This window comes from Rutidosis leptorrhynchoides, chromosome 1 (genome assembly GCF_046630445.1).
Source record: "Rutidosis leptorrhynchoides isolate AG116_Rl617_1_P2 chromosome 1, CSIRO_AGI_Rlap_v1, whole genome shotgun sequence".
Lineage (NCBI taxonomy): Eukaryota > Viridiplantae > Streptophyta > Magnoliopsida > Asterales > Asteraceae > Rutidosis > Rutidosis leptorrhynchoides.
Genome location: NC_092333.1, coordinates 432,502,412 through 432,515,381, shown reverse-complemented (window position 1 = coordinate 432,515,381; position 12,970 = coordinate 432,502,412).

The window sequence follows — 12,970 nt, the reverse complement described above, 5'->3', positions numbered from 1 at the left end:
TTCAGAAACTTCACATTCAAATTAAGTCCAGAAGATAGACGTTATATATACACATATAACTGTTGGCATAGACATCCTGCGAGATTTCAAAATACTGATTGCTAATTCCCAATGATTCGTATGGCAATTCTCATTACAAGATGCGAATGAGTAAATGATGGGGTTTCAATGAATAATTATAATGACTTTTTGGAGAGGCTAAAGTCAAAGGGTAATGAAGTTGTTGGTACATCTGCTAATAATGTGGTGGAATGTAAAAGGTTCCCTGGTAACGATGGTGTATATCTCAAGGTTATAATAAGGTTAGTCTGACTGAAAAGTTGAAGTTGACTTGCTGGAGCTGTGACAAAACTGGCTACTTTGAATAGGAGTCGCAAAGTTATTTTTGCTAATAAATGCCAAAGAATCTGACGCGGATACGTTGTTTAAACTTTTACTTTGGTTTCAAGAGTTTTTCCGGTACATAACTGTGGGTAACATGTGGTTGGATCATCATCTCGATTGCTCATCATTCGAAGTGTCTTCAGAAATTTTCGAAGGGTTTGAACACAGATTGTAATCGTTAACATACATTTGATGTTCTAACACAGTTTTGAAGTCAAAATATAGCTTGTGAAAGATGTAAGGATCTAAGAGTGATGATTTTGGTCATATCTCAAGTTAAATTTTGAGATTTCAAAATCAGAATATGTAATTAAATTTTGAATGAGTATGGTTGTTTTGATTTCTATAAAAGAATGTATATTGTTGTGAAAGTAGGGAGTATAATGGATGATTTGCTGAATCAGATTCGAAGAATGTAACATATTAATTGTGAATTTATATATCTCTCGGGTATTACCTATCCGTTAAAAAAAATTCACAATTAATATTTTGTACAAAAGAATTTTATTACAGTCTTTATGAAAATATACATATGTATATTTTCTTCAGATGTAACATAGATTTAATGAGTTAATGTTAAATTAAACTCATTTGATTTACGGTTGAAACTAGAATTGAATAATCTCTAAAGGCTTTAAAAAGTACATAACTTTTACGCAGTATTTCTTTAATGACATTGAAATTATGAATCCATACTTCGTTATTTGTTGATGTATGATGTTCGGTTCATGGAATTCTTGTGAATTTCGCAAAGTACGAATGATATTATCTGAAAAGTTTCGGGTACATCGATGATGAAAGTGTAAAATCAAATATATACTTGATTTATTATGAATTGGAATTTGTTGAATTGCGACAGAGATTGTAGTTAACGCTGGTTAAGTTGCGGCCAAAGGACGTACATTATTTCATATTTGTAATATGAATTAACCTAGTAGTTAAGATTCACACACAATAGCTTAGCACGGAAAGATTTATTTCAAAAAATATATATATATAATATACATATAATTTCTTCAGAAGGAATGAGTTAATTCTTCATAACTCGTTGATACAATATACACGTTATTGATTCGTAATGATGTCCACAGTGATTCTTGAACTGACGGAGTTTGTGATGTTATCGGTGTTGTTGATTTGGATGTTGACTGTACTGACGATGCTGGTAACGCTGACGGTACTGTTGATGCTGTTGGTAAAGCAAGTTTAGCTTGTTAATCACACACCATTTTTTGTCAGGGTTTCTACTCTTCCTTCTATCATTTTGGTTCGCTTAACTGATTTATGGTTAGGGCTAGATTAGATAATCTCTAAGACTTTAGAGATTACATAATCGCCGCGGAATGTTTCTCCAATGAAGTTATGAATTAATACTTCGTCAGTTATTGTTGTTGGTACTTCTTGGTATCTATGGTGCGTAAGACGTTGATGCTCGTGGGACAGATTGTGAAGTTGAGGTTTACGACGCGGTTGTGGTTGGAGGTGGTAATGGTACTGTTGGCGTTGATGATGGTGGTACTGGTTATGCTGCTGATGCTGCTGCTGGTGTTTGTAATCTCTGTACCATATTCTCCAAAGCCACTACCCGAGCGCGAAGCTCGTTGACTTCTTCTATTACACAGGGGTGATTGTCGGTTCGGACGAGCGGATAAATAAAATCTAAAATTTGATGTAATATATAATCGTGACGAGATACTCTGGAAATGAACGAGAAAATGGTGTTTCGGACAGGTTTGCCGGTAAGTGCTTCAGGTTCTTCGTTAAGAGGGCAATGTGGTGGATGGAAGGGATTACCTTCTTCTTGTCTCCAATGATTGAGGAGGCTACGAACCCATCCCCAATTCATCCAGAATAGGTGATGACTGATTGGTTGATCTATTCCGGTCACACTGCTTTCGGAGCTTGAATGGGATTCCATTTCGGAATCTGAGTGACTTGAACTGATGACGAATTCCATTTCGTACGATTGGATAAAGGATTTTTTTTTTGATATGAAATGATTTTGGCTTACGGATGGTATTCTAATTACATAGAATATATATATATATATATATATATATATATATATATATATATATATATATATATATATATATATATATATATATATATATATATATATATATATATATATATATATATATATATATCAAAAGATATCGTAGATTACGGAGGACTTTGCGGGATATGTCAGGCAAAGTTTAAAGTAACAGATACGATAAGATATGATTTAGCAGATATGCTAAGATATGAATTTTTGTCTATACACTATTCATGCAATCAATGCAGCAAGACGTGTCTTAGACTAAAAATGATAAGCAGGTAATTTCCTGAGTATGATAAGAAGTTAATATTTGACACAAAATGATAAGCAAAACTTTTGACATGCAGACACGGTCGAAGTCCAGACTCACTAATGCATCCTATCGACTTATCAGTTAGACACACTAATGCAGACCTGGTTCGCTAAGACCACCGCTCTGATACCAACTGAAAGGACCCGTTCATATACATTATAAACGATTCAAAATAGTTGATTACATTGCGAGGTATTTGACCTATATATGATACATTTTACAAACATTGCATTTTTTTATAAAAGACAAACTTTCTTTACATCGAAAATTGACAGGCATGCATACTATTTCATAATATCCACTATCCAGCTATAAATTGATTTAATAATAATCTTTGATGAACTCAATGACTCGAATGCAACGTTCTTCGAAATATGCTATGAAAGACTCCAAGTAATATCTTTAAAATGAGCAAATGCACAGTGGAAGATTTCTTTAACACCTGAGAATAAACATGCTTTAAAGTGTCAACCAAAAGGTTGGTGAGTTCATTAGTTTATCATAATCATTTATTTCCATCATTTTAATAGACCACAAGAATTTCATTTCCAGTTCTCATAAATATACGTCCCATGCATAGAGACAAAAATAATCATTCATACGGTGAACACCTGGTAACCGACATTAACTAGATACATATAAGAATATCCCCTATCATTCTGGGATCCTCCTTCTGACATGATATAAATTTCGAAGTACTAAAGCATCCGGTACTTTGGATGGGGTTTGTTAGGCCCAATAGATCTATCTTTAGGATTCGCGTCAATTAGAGTGTATGTTCCCTAATTCTTAGATTACCAGACTTTAATAAAAATGGGCATATTCGATTTTGATAATTCAACCATAGAATGTAGTTTCAATTACTTGTGTCTATTTCGTCAAACATTTATAAAAGCGCATGTATTCTCAGTCCCAAAAATATAAAGGGTAAAAAGGCAAATGAAACTCACCATACTGTATTTCGTAGTAAAAATACATATAACGTCATTGAACAAGTGCAAGATTGGCCTCGGATTCACGAACCTAAATTAATTATATATAATTATGTGTTGGTCAATATTTGTCTAACAAATTAGGTCAAGTCATAGTGTACCACAATCCTAATGCTCGAGACTAATATGCAAAAGTCAACAAAAGTAAATTTGACTCAAAATAATTTCCAAAAATCTATACATGATTAATATATAGTTTAAATATCGTCGTTTTATATTTTTAAATATTTTTAAAAGATTTATTAGAGTAAATAATATAATTTATTTATTAATAAATAAAATTTTATATTAAGTTTATATAATATAATATACTTATATATATATTAAGTAATAAAATTTATAGGGTTCATTTAATATCATAAAGATAATATGATAGGTATTATTAAAGTAAGTTATTACACGTAGTAAAATATGTTTGTATCACATATTTATTTGATAAAATAATATCTGTAATGATAGTAAGTAAAAGTTGTATTATTTTGTAATAATAATTATTATTATTATAAAAATATCAATATTTATAATTACTAAGATGACATTATGATAAAACGATAATTCTAATTATGATAACTTTAATATTTACGATAATTTTTAATATTATCTTTAAAATAATAATTCTATTTAAAATAATAATAATAATAATGATATTTTATAGTAACAATGACATTTCTATTAAAATGATAATTTTTGTTAAAATGATAGTTTTAATACTAACGATACTTTTAATAATAATAGTAATGATAAAAATAATAAGAACGATAATTTTATCTAAATCAATATCTTATAATATTTTAATTTCATCATGATACTCTTACTCATTATTTCCTAATCGTTTAGTTTAATAGCTTTTAATCGTCTTTTATATCGTGTTCATAATAATGATAATAATAGTAATCAAAATAATTAGGTGTTACAAATATTTATTTTAATTACACTAATATTAATAATGATAGTTACTATAACATTATTAACGATAATACTAATAATTATATTAATGATAATATAGTAATAATAATAATAACAATAACAATAACCATTTTTAAATAATGATATATATATATATTAATAATGATAATAATAATAATTGGATAATAATAATAATACTAATTATAACTTTAACGATAATAACGATAGTAATAAATAAAAAAATAACAATTTTTAATGATAAATCCCTTTTATTGATAAAGATAATAATAATCATAATAATAAGATAAAACTAGAACGACGATAATAATAATCATTTTTAATAAAAATATCGAAAATTCAATTGATTATAACTTCTAATCCGTTCATCGAAATCATTCGATATCTAAAGGAAAAGTTCTTAATTTTTTGCTAGCTTTTCAAGGACATGCATATCTTATACCTTATCTCAACCGCAAGTGTAACTAATTCAAGATTCAACCTAACCTGTCTAAGGGCAATATTAAAAGTACAAGCATACATAATCCTAAATACTCGAGCACTAGTCAGGGATACACTATTAGTATGTAAAAGTTAAATTATGAGTACTCACGTATCAATATTGAGATTCAATATTGCAGGAAAGGTACGTAGACGCAACGGAAATGATAAACACTATATTGACCTCACGAGCATACCCATGAACCATACTCAATCACCTCCATAGCTATAACCCATAATTTCCTTAATCCTATCCTACTTGAATTATTAAAGTATGAATTATTAAAGTATGAATTATTAAAGTGAATTATTAAAGTATGAATTATTAAAGTATGAATTATTAAAGTGAATTATTAAAGTATGAATTATTAAAGTGAATTATTAAAGTTAAAGTAAAGTAAAAATAAAGTAAATGTAAAGTTTAAGTATAGTAAAAGTATAAAACTATGTACGTATAATACGTGTATAAATATATATAATATTAATTTAAGTCGTTATATATATTTAATAAAATAAAATATAAATATCGTTATCTTTATCATACTAGTTAAGTAATGAGTTGTCAAAAGTGGTTCTAGATATTTATAAAAGTTATATACGTTTTAATAATAAAGTTCTTTTTAAACTGAAAATGTTTTTGTACGTTTGAAACTAAATAGATCAATCGAGTCTTTATGAGATTCAATCTTCCACTATCCTTTGTCTAGTTCTCAATGATTGACAATTTGTTCTTATTTATAAATCACTTTACCATTTTCCGAATATTGTTAAAATGGAAAGATTTCTCAAATCAACGTGGGCCTTTCAACAGAGACTTGTAATCATAATTCAATATATCTGATAATTCAATCATTTGATCTTATCTTCTAATTTCATTGATAAACATTTTGAAACGGATACAATCATATAAAGTATTTAATCTAATATTTTGTTTACGTTTCAAGTTATAATATATATACACATATACATATATAATCATATTCGTTTAATGGTTCGTGAATCGTTGGAACTTTGTCGAGGTTGAATGAATGTATGAACATAGTTTAAAATTCTTGCAATTTAACTTAACAAATATTGCTTATCGTGTCGGAAACATATAAAGATTAAAGTTTAAATTTGGTTGGAAATTTCCGGGTTGTCACAGTTCTCGGTTATAGAGCTCACTTCTCATATAGGTGGAATTGTTGGACTTGTGTATAGGTCCAATTGGCACGGTTGTGCGTTTTGGTTGACTACCTTGGCGAGGTGCACACTTTGTGTGTACGTTATCACATGGGTGTGTGATGTGGATTATATATCCCCAATGGCAAAGGGTTAATATTGTGAGTGGAATGAGTATGCATATGTGTATATAATGTATTTAGTTGTACGAGATTCGATGTGGGTTTAAGTTCGGGCGGTCGATACCACATCGGGTCAATATATGATATGGGTTTAAGTTCGGGCGTTCGATGCCATGTCATATATGTGTGTGGGCATGTTGTGTGGGTTTAAAGTTCAGGCGTTCGATACCAGATTACACGTGACGGGTGGGTTTAAAGTTGGGGCGATTGATACCACTCCGGGGTTAGTGTTATAATTTTTTGTGCACTAACGGTTGTTGGGAACACCAATGGGAAATTCGAAGTACCATTCCTTGTACTATTGGTTAACCATGGTTATTGTGTTGTAAGCGTAAGCAAATTTATGTTATTCGAGATATAGATATATATATATTGTATACGTATAATGTTGTATTATCGTGATGTAGCTAACCCTCTGGGTGTAGCTTATTGGCATTTTTCACATCGTCGTTAGTGAACTTATATTTTGTTGATGTATCTTTAGCTCGTTGCTTAGTGATCTTACGGTATGCTTAGACTAGCTTGCCTTTATGCTTGGATGCTCCGGTATGCAGTATTTGGTTATTTGTGTGGCGTGTCCATTTTATGCATATATATGTATGTAGTATATTCTCACTCACTAAGCGTTAGCTTACCCTCTCGTTGTTGATATCTTTATAGGTTTGCATGCTTGGCGGCTCGGGTAAGCTTGGGAATTAGAGATCTTGGCTAGGTTGCTTAGAAGATCTTGCTTTTGTACTCGATTAGGATTTGGGTAGCGTAATCCCAAATCACCATGCTCGGTTTTGTTGGAAACTAAACTAGTCGGGTCGTGTATGTCCGTTTGGACAATTAATCAATGTATTAAATGTTTTAAGGTTTATTAAACCTTCTATTGTATTAAAGATGTTTATGGAAACACAATTGGGACCTAAAGTGTTATTTAAAGCGTATTAAAAGGAAAAAATTTTATGAGCCGGTTTTAATACGGGTTGGGTTGTTACAGAAAAGTTTCATGAAGATATGGGTACACAATTGAAATTGAGCACGACGTATCATCCTCAAATGGATGGTCAAACCGAACGTACGAATCAAACATTGGAGGATATGTTACGGGCGTGTATTATCAATTTCGGTGGTAGTTGGGATGAGCACTTGCCTTTAGTGGAATTCTCGTACAATAATAGCTATCATGCTAGTATTGGAATGCCACCGTATGTGATGCTTTATAGGCAAAGGTGTCGAACTCCCATTTGTTGGGGTGAAGTGGGTCAAAGAGAAATCGGGAGTACCGATTTGGTTTTAGAGACGAATAGCAAGATCGATATGATTCGGGCTCATTTGAAAAAGGCTCAAGATAGACAAAAGTCGTATGCCGACAAACAAAGGCGACCGATCGAATTCCAAGAAGGCGACATGTTGATGCTTAAAGTTTCGCCATGGAAAGGTGTTATTCGGTTTCGAAAACGAGGAAAGTTAGCTCCTCTGTTTATTGGTCCGTTTAAGATTTTAGCTCGTGTTGGTGAATTTGCGTATCGTTTGGAATTACCCGAAGAGCTTGCGGGGATCCATAATACATTTCATGTTTCCCATCTCCGTAAGTGTCTTGCGGATGACTCTTCATGGGTACCATTAGACGAGATTGAGCTAAACAACAAGTTAGAGTATGTTGAGAAGCCGATTGCTATACTCGATGAAAAAGTAAAGAGGTTGAGACATAAAGAGGTGAGAACTTTTAAAGTTCAATGGAGTCGTAGTAAAGGTTCCGAGTTTACATGGGAACCCGAAGAGTTTATATTGGTGTGTCTTCCAGCTTGTCATGCGGCTTGGATCGCGAGGACGCGCTCCGATTCAAGTGGGGGAGAGTTGTAAAACCCCGTTTTCTTCATACGTGTCTTAAGGTACTTATTTAATCGTTAGAACGCTTATATTCGCTTGTTTATGTGATTAAACGATATAAAGTGTTAACTCGATGTATACGAGATATATTCATATATTATGTTTGAGATTGGATGCATGTATAAGTATATGCATAGGTTTTGATAGCGTTAGGTCATGTGAGACTTAAAGACGAAGTTTAAACGAATATAGGAAGCGTGAACGAGGTGTACATGTCGAATAAATCATTGTTGATTTAAAATAGTCAAAATGACTAGTTACAGTCCATTGCCGCGCCTCGAGGATCTTGGGCGCGCCACGACAAACAAAGCAAATCAAAGTCAGGAGTGGATTAAGACAACTCGAAAATCCAGTGTATTGCCGCGCCGCGACAATTTAGGTCGCGACGCGACAAAGCTGCAGATCTGATCCTTTTCTCCTATTTAAAAAGGGGTGGTCCAAGGGTATTTTCGCGTATGGATCTGATTGGAGCTTTAAACCTCAACCACTTATCTCATTTATTCAATTTCTTTTCTCTTTTCTTCTTCTATTTACTCTCAAAACATAAAACCCATTTAAATTAAAAGTAAGGTTCGAGAGTGAAGAATTGTGAATCGATCTTTGGAGCAAGAAGTAAAGTTGTTCTATTTGTTCTTAGCTACGACCCAATAGTGTTGGTAAGTCTTAACTCCATGTTTTAAGTTTTAGTTAATTTATGGCTAGGGTTTGGGCCATTTAAGACTTGCAAGACCCATTTGGAGGTTAAATGGGCGAATTTGGGTTATATTGATGTAAGGAAACCCTAATAACTATAATCTATGGTTTGGTTATGTAAATCGAGATTTGTAAGTGTTAAATTGTGTTGTTAGTCACTAATACACTTGTAAATTGATGAAAGATTTGCTAATGGGTTCGTGTTTGACCAATTTGCGAGTCTAAGTGTTAAAATGGGTCAAAAGGGGTAATGTTGACCTAGTTGGGCAAAGATGAGTATGAAAATACCCTAAAAGGTGGTAGTTATTGTTATTGGACTATAATCACTAGTTTTTAGTGATTGATGAGGAGTCTTGGCCATTAATGGGCGGTCTTGGGGTAAATGAGTCATTTAATGCAAATGGGTCATTAAATGCTTAAGTGATAAATTTTGGTGTCAAGTCCAACTAGTTTGGTGTATTGAAATTGTACTTATTGTATTAGGTACTTCACTTTGAAGCTTGCGAAGTTGTTAATTCATCGCCTAGTCTATAAGGTGAGTGGAATAATTATATGCGTAGGTATATAATGTATTTATTTGTTGTAGTGTGAGATGTGAAGTGTCGAGGTGTTAAGACACCACGTTTCACGTGAAGAGTGAAGCGTCGAGGAGTTAAGACGCCACTCGGGGTGAAGCATCGAGGTGTTAAGATGCCACCTAGGAGTGAAGTGCCGAGGTGTTAAGGCACCGCTCCATCAGGTAAAGGGTGAAGCGTCGAGGTGTTAAGATGCCACCCGAGGGTTTAGTGATACGAGGTGTTAAGTACACTAACGGATATTATGAACACCGATGGCCTTTCGCGAGTGTCATTCCCTTGTACGATTGGTTAACCAAGGTTATTGTGTTGTAGCGCAAGCATGCTATATTGTTTGAGTTATATATATATATATATATATATATATATATATATATATATATATATATATATATATATATATATATATATATATATATATATATATATATATATATGTTATTGTTATGCTAGCTTGGGGCATTGGAGGTTAGTAGCTTTGTATTGAGGTGATAAGCTAATTGTGTTGCTAGTATGTATGCGGTATGTGTGTAAGTGTTTGCAAGTAAGTAGGTTATATATGTATGTGTATAATTATTGCATTCACTAAGCGTTTTTCTTACCCTCTCGTTGTTTACCTTTTTAGGCTCCGGATTTAATAAAGGCAAGGGTATTCGGTTTGATTAGTGGCGTTCCGCTTTGTTTTGATAGGGGATGCTTTGGATGAAGCTTTTGGGAAGTCGGCCTAGTGATACGGGTAGTTTAGCCCCAAACCATGCTCAAGTGTCGTTTGGATTAAAACTATCATTTTGAATGGGTCGAACTTGTGTTACATTTGTTAAGGGCCTTTGTACCGTTTGTAAACATTAAACTTGCGATATTGTTTAAATGGGTTATATGTAACCGTTTAATTTGGCGCTAATGGTTAATTAATTTAAAAAAAAAATTGTCGTACTGATTACGGGTTGGGTTGTTTCATTCCACATAACAACCGTTGGACTAAAAGTCATCTAATTGATCTTATCATTGGTGATGCATCTGCTCCAGTCTCAACTCGAAGGGCAATTCGGAATATGTGTCTATACACTGCCTTTCTTAATAAGATTGAACCAACAACGGTTGCTCAAGCTTTACTAGATCCGAACTGGGTAGTAGCAACGCAAGAAGAGATCAGTCAATTTGATCGTTTGAAAGTATGGCGATTAGTTCCAAGACCAACGGGTCAACGACCAATAGGGGTTAAGTGGATTTTTAAGAACAAGAAGGATTCTGATGGAATTGTGGTTTGAAATAAGGCACGTCGTCTGGCCAAGGGATATCGACAATAAGAGGGTATTGATTATGATGAAACGTTTGCTCCGGTTGCTAGGATTGAGGCTATTCGTCTTTTCCTTGCATTTGCTTCTTATATGAAGTTCATGGTGTTTCAAATGGATGTCAAAACTACTTTTCTGAACGGTCATCTTCAAGAGGAAGTTTATGTTGATCAACCAGAAGGCTTTGTCGATCCCATTCATCCAAACAACGTCTACTACTTGGAGAAAGCTTTATATGGTCTGAAGCAAGCACCGCGTGCATGGTACGAGACCTTAACAAAGTATTAGCTGGACAATGGCTTCTCTCGTGGAAGGATTAATACAACGCTATTCATCCATAAAAACCACGGTCACATTCTCTTGGTTCAAATTTACGTTGATGATATTATTTTTGGTTCCACGTCCCCGGCCTTATGCAAAGAATTTGGTGACCTTATGGCCAACAAATTCGAAATGAGCATGCTTGACCAGTTAAATTTCTTCTTGGGGTTAAAAGTAAAACAATTACCAAATGGGATTTTTATCAGCCAAACAAAGTATATCAATGATATGCTAAAACGTTTTAAAATGACTGATTTAAAACCAATGACAACCCCAATGAGAACTCTACTGGATGCTGATGCTAATGGGGAACCCTTTGACGTTACGCTTTATCGAAGCATGGTTGGTTCTTTAATGTATCTGACTGCAAGTCGACCAGACATTACACTTGCTGTAACTGTTTGTGCCCGCTTTCAGTCCAACCCTAAGAAATCTCACTCCAAAGCGGTTGTTAGGATTTTTCAGTACCTTAAAGGTACACCTAACCTTGGGATCTGGTATCCTCATGGATCCGATTTCAATCTCACTACTTATACTGATGCGGATCATGGCGGTTACCATGTTGATAGAAAAAGCACATCTGGATCAATTCAGATGTTGGGGAATAGGCTAGTTGGTTGGTCATCCAAAAAGCAGAACTGTGTGTCTTTATCAATAGCTGAGTCTGAGTACATTGCTGCAGCTCACTGTTGTTCACAAGTTTTGTGGATGCAAACTTAACTTTTGGACTATGGCTTTAAGATTTCTAAGACCTCCAATTTACTGTGATTCACAAAGTGCTATTGCAATTACGAGCAACCCGGTCCAACATTCTAAGAATTCTATGGAGTAGATACATTCTAGGGGTAGCAACTACTTCTTATGCTTTAGATAACATCTTTCAAGGGGGAGCCTTACTTTTAGATTTCTGTTAACTTCCTGGGATTAAATTTCAATGGTTACGAAAGGGGGAGGTATCTTATTGATATCATATTTCAAGGGGGAGTTAACTCATTTTCTTGGAAATATATCAAAATGGTGATTTACTTTCTTGTATATCACATTTTGAGGGGGAGAAAAAAGTAGAAAATGAAAAGAAAATTGTTTTTCAAAAGTGAATTTCATAAACTCTTTGTTTTTTATCTGAAATAATTCACTAAGGCTTGTACACATCTCAGTATGCGACCCGTTTTAACAATTGGTATCATTGAAGATTTGTACTCTGTACATAATTCAAAATTTTCTAAGTACAAATCTTGTTTTGATAAAATTCATAAAAATTGGAAAAGATAAAATCCAAAAAGATTTGAATTTAAATGAATAAATGCTAATTTTAGCATTATACCGAATCTGACAACCAACATTACAGATTCGGTAAGTTCAAAATTTTCAACAATTGTCTCAGAAATGTTTTTCATCAAAAATGTGATAATCTTGAATGATTTTTTATAAAGATTTGTCAAAGTTTGAAGTGCAATGTGTCTAAATTTGAAAATGGACTGCATTCGGTACTTAAGGCCCATTCGGTAAAGCCCATTTCTTTAAAACATTCGGTATCTATAAATAGCAGGGTCAAAGTCAAACTTTCTTTTACTTTTACCTAATTGCATACCGAATCTGATAAAACCTACCGAGTCTGCCTAATCTACCGAATTCGTCTCTCTGTATCTTCAAATCTTTGGTATATTCTTGTTTTAATTGAATTTAAGTATCACATATTGTAGATCTGAGACAATTGAACATTTATAA